This window comes from Cucurbita maxima, unplaced genomic scaffold (genome assembly GCF_002738345.1).
Source record: "Cucurbita maxima cultivar Rimu unplaced genomic scaffold, Cmax_1.0 Cma_Scf00037, whole genome shotgun sequence".
Classification (NCBI taxonomy): Eukaryota; Viridiplantae; Streptophyta; class Magnoliopsida; order Cucurbitales; family Cucurbitaceae; genus Cucurbita; species Cucurbita maxima.
Window position 1 is genome coordinate 1,107,793 of NW_019272053.1, and position 5,219 is coordinate 1,113,011.

Consider the following 5,219-nt stretch of genomic DNA (forward strand, 5'->3'; position numbering starts at 1 on the left):
GATTAATGCCCTCTCAAGCTAACTATTAAGGAGAAAGAATTCTAAGATATGATTTACCTTAAAAACAGACTAAAATCTCTCAAATCTACCCAAGCAGTTTAATTTTTTTTTCTCAAATATGAAGTTTTTATTTTTTTTATTTTTCCGTAGATATTATAGATAGTAAGAAGCATTTTAAAGACCATTGTTCTTCCCCCATCAAACACGATTACATGATCTTAGAAACACAGTTCACTAAGGTCTCTTTTCCAAAATTAAAAAGGATTTATCAGAACGATTTTATCTTAGAAACACAGCTCACTAAGGTCTCGTTTCCAAATTTAAAAAAGATTTATTAGAACGATTTTAGATGTTCTTGAGTTCACATATCAATGGGCATTGAGAGTTTGGTTGGATTGCAAGAGATCGACATAATACTTCGAGATCCAAGCATTGATTATGTCCATTTCAGCCTTCCTTTGGCTTGTCAACCATTCAGGATCATCCTCCCTCCTTTCTTCTAAGTCTAAGCAATGGGAGCCTGCATTAATCACAATTTTACCATTTGAAAACCCTATGAAATGTAAAATAATTAATCAAATTATGATGAAAGCATTACCTTCAGCCCTGGGGATAGCAACAATGCTCTCAGATATATTATGCAATACCCTGCGATACAAACGCCATACCATTAATAATTTGAAGCTTTGAAGGTGCTACCAATTAGGTAGCTTAGATATTGTTCTTACCCTCCACTGCTGTAAGGATCTTTGAGGCCATTAGAGAACATAATGTTACTTCCGAACCGATGGAGTATTAATTTCAGGTCCTGCACAATTTATCAAATGGTTTCTCGTGGAATTAATAAAAATATCCTTTCAACTTTTAAAAATACAGTAAAATTTTTTAAAATTTCTTCATACTAAGGATGTTATTGTGAAGTTTAATATATATATATATATATATATATTTAAGTAATTTAAGAGTATTTTATTATTTTATGATAAAAAGATATGAAACTTAGGTTAGTTGAGAGTTACTTGGCCTCCATAAAAAGTTGTGATCTAATGACGATTTGGTGAAACCCCATACACAGCCTTGCAATCCTTCTTAAATTCGTTGAAATCAAAAGGTGCTGTTGGGAACATCGAGTCTTCTTTGCCACTAATCCCAATAGGCATTACCATCTCGCTGTACACCGGAACAAATTAAGTTATATTAAGGATGGTTGGGAGGGAGTCTCGCGTTGAAGAGAATGATCATAGATTTATAAATAAGAAATACATCTATATTTACACGAGACTTTTTTATAAAACCCAAAAGAAAGCCATGAGAGCTCATATCATACCATAGTGGAGGTTCGTGATTCATAACATGGTATGAGAGTCATGCCCTTAACTTATCCATGTCGAACAAAGAAGTGTGAGCTTCGAAGGTTGTAATGGCCCTCATACCTTTGTGTAGGCTTGTGATTCATAACATGGTATCAAAGCAAATATCATACCATTGTGTAGGTTCGTGATTCATAACATGGTATCAGAGCCATGCCCTTAACTTATCCATGTCAAACAAAGAAGTGTGAGCTTTGAAGGTTGTAACGGCCCAAACCTACAACTAGCAAATATGGTCCTCGGCTTCCCCTCAAGGCAAACCTGCTAGGGAAAGGGGGGAAGGTTTCCACATCCTTTAGCTAGAGGAAGGGGGAAGGTTTCCACACCCTTATAAAGAGCTTCCCTTCAAGGCTTTAAAAATCCTTCTCGGAGAAGGTTTCCACACCCTTTAAACCCTGCTAGGGGAAGGTTTCCATACTCTTTATAAGGGTTGTTTCGTTCTCCTCTCCAACCTCCTAGGGAATGGTAAGGTTTCAACACCCTTTAAACCCTGCTAGGGGAAGGTTTCCAAACCCTTTAAACCCTGCTAGGGGAAGGCTTCAACACCCAAGGGTTGTTTCGTTCTCCTCTCCAACCTCCTTGGGAAAGCTAAGGCTTTCACATCCTTATAAAGGGTTGTTTCGTTCTCCTCTCCAACCTCCTAGGGAAAGGTAAGGCTTTCACACCTTGTTTTGTTCTCCTCTCCAATTACTAGGGAAAGGTAAGGTTTCCACACCCTTATAAAGGGTGTTTCATTCTCCTCTTCAACTTCCTAGGAAAAGGTAAGGTTCCACACCCTTACAGCTAATGTGGGATATCACAATCCACCCGCTTCAGAGCCCAGCGTCTTCGCTGGCACTCGTTCTTTCTCAAATCAATGTGGGATCCCCACCAAATCCACCCCTAAACTCGCACATCTCCCGGTAACCTGGCTTTAATACTATTTGTAACGACCGAAGCCCACCGCTGGCAGATATTGTCCTCTTTGTGCTTCCCCTTAAGACGTGTCTGCTAGAGAAAGGTTTCCACGTCAGATAGGGAAAGGTTTCTACAAAGATGTAGTCAAAGTGACTCAAGTATCGAACAAAGTGTACTTTATTCGAGGGGAGAACGAATTGAGCCATGAAAACTTATAATCAAAATAGAGGTTATCATTCCATTATGGAGAGCAGTTATTTCTAACTACCTATTGAATTCATAATTTCAAAAATTAAGCATCAAAAACACCAATAGGGAATGAATCAGCATGCCTGCCATGTAAAGGGATCAATGGCATCATCGGGATCCCCAAATTCAAACACATCGTAACAATCCCTCTCCCCGATCAAAGCAACGACCCCCGCAACCACTTGCTCAATCACGTCGCTGTTTTTCCTTGCCGCTTCATCAATGGCCGCACATATGACTCTCACTGGCTTCTCATGCGGGCTGTTGTACTGAGCTGCGTACGTGAAAACATTGTCCAGATGGTTCTTCAGCTCATGACTTTCATTCAATTTCTTACAAGTTTTGAATCTTTTGCTCAGAATCATGAGCCCTTCTGGCTTGTTCTCCGCGATTATCAATTTCGGCCCACGATCTTCGTACGGTTTCGTAGCATGTTTGGCTGGTTTCCTGATTTCATTCATGAATGGACTGTTGTTAATAATTTGAAGCATTTTTGAATTGTGAAAAAATGGATTGATTGATTGTTTGGAGTTACTTTGAATGATTTGGAGACGATGGAGTAATATCCGTCTTGAGGTGTGATGTTGTCGAAGTAAAGGATTGGTGCTGAAGAAGCCAGGGCTCCAAGAGCGATGTGGGGATACTTTAGCCTAAACCATGAAGCTAGCACTGTGTATCCATTGCATACTCGATTATGATCATGGAAAACTAAAAGTTTTTTAAATTTCTATTTCGAAAAACACTAGCAAAAAGTATATAACAAAATAAAGAAACTCATAGGTATGAATTGTAACCGCCCAAACCTATCATTAACAAATATTGTCTTTTTTGAACTTTTCGTTTCGAGTTTTTCTCAACGTTATTAAAACGTTTCTGATAAGGAGAGGTTTCGACGCGTTATAAAGAATATTTTGTTCTCCTCTCCAACTCGGGGATCTCACAATCCACCTCCTTTGGGGCCCAACATCCTCACTGGTACTCTTTCATTTCTCTAATCGATATGAGACCCTTCAATCTACCTCCTTTGAGACCCAACGTTCTTGCTGGCACACCGCCTCATGTATACCCCCTTCCTAACTCAGCCTCCTCACTTGTACATCGCTCGATGACTGGCTTTGATTCCATTTGTAATAGCCCGAGCCCAACATTAGAAGATATTGTCGTCTATGGGATTTCCTTTTGGGCTTCCCCTCAAATTTGCGTTCCGAGGTGGGATCTCACAATTAATAGTATTTAGAAGCTCGATTCTCATAAACTAAATAATTATCCAACAAAGTTTTATAATTTACCAGTCTAAATCTACCTAAAATTGTTGAGGAATATTGGAGTCTCACGTTGACTAATTAAGGGGAAGATGATGATATATAAGTAACGGATATTATCTCTATTGGTATGAGATATTTGGAGAAAACCAAAACTAAAGTTATGAAATCTTATACTTAATGGATAATATCTACTACTGTGGAGTTTCTTTGTCTCTATCAGGTGGTATCAGAGCCTGTTGAAGGCTCTAAGTGTACTTTGTTTAAGGGGAGGATTGACGAGAATTATTGGAGTCCCAAAAGTAAAGTCATAAAAGTTTATGCTTAAAATAGATAATATCATACCATTGTGGAGGATCCTTAGTCTCCTCAAGAACTCATTGGAAATTCATTAACTTAAAAGAATTAAGAAAATTTAAGAAAATTAAGTTAACTTACTTCCACCCTAGGAGCCTCCAATCTCCTATGACAATGATAGGAGAAGTTTGAGAAGCAAACATTTTCTTGATATGCAAAAGCACTTCAGCATAATCAGCTAAGGCTTGAGCTGAATTCAGATGTCCTCGAACGCTCGCATTTTTCATAGCCTTCTCTATCGAATCAAACGGTACTGATTTCCCATAAAATCGATGCTATAAACAAACAAACAATACATGTCAAAAATAAGATTGAATACATTCGAGGCAATAACCTTAGCACCTCCTACCTCTAAATACACAAGCATAGCTTTGTATCGAGATGCAAAGCGAATGGGAAAGTCTATAAACGATATGTCACTGTCGATATCTTCTTCGGCACCAAAAAAAAAACAATGATGGGAGCATTGGGATTGACACCTTGCTAATGTTTGAAATCAATAATGTATCGTTGATTAAACGTGTTGAGGCAAATAATTGAAGTGATCAAGTGGTTGTTTGTAATAAAAAGTTCCTAATCCGTCGGGTGTGCTAGCTTGTTGGGGCTTGTTTTGGGATGCCCTTCTTTGGACGCCAAGGCATGGGATGTGGGCAGATGCATAGGAAGAAACGAGGAGTAGTAGTGGGAGTACTATGGATTGGCTCAAAATGCTATCCATGTTGTTCCCCACGTTGATCAACTTAAGGTGTGGATATGTATTTATACCACACAAGAACCCTATTTTTCCCACTTTCTTATTGTCTAAACTTGTCACTTCCTCTCATTTTTCTCATTACTTATCATTCAATGTTGGAATTTCGAAATCATTTTATCTTTGTCTCCACCTACTAAACATAAATTTCTGAATTTGAAAGTTTATTTCGATGACTAGCAACCGTCTCGATTGCTTTTTGCTTATGATCAAGAAAAATGGTTACCCTCGTAATAATCACTTGAACGTTGGCTCAAATTTGTATGACTTTTAATAATTGTTTGGCTACCAATTGTAAGGATGTACCTGGATTGACTTGTATAAAACCTGATC

At 38.3% G+C, this 5,219-nt stretch overlaps 1 pseudogene; it reads right to left on the minus strand.

Moving 5' to 3' along the window:
* Positions 1–308: 308 nt before the first annotated feature.
* LOC111468636 lies at positions 309–4,857 on the minus strand (annotated as a pseudogene).
* Between the last annotated feature and the right edge of the window lie 362 nt (positions 4,858–5,219).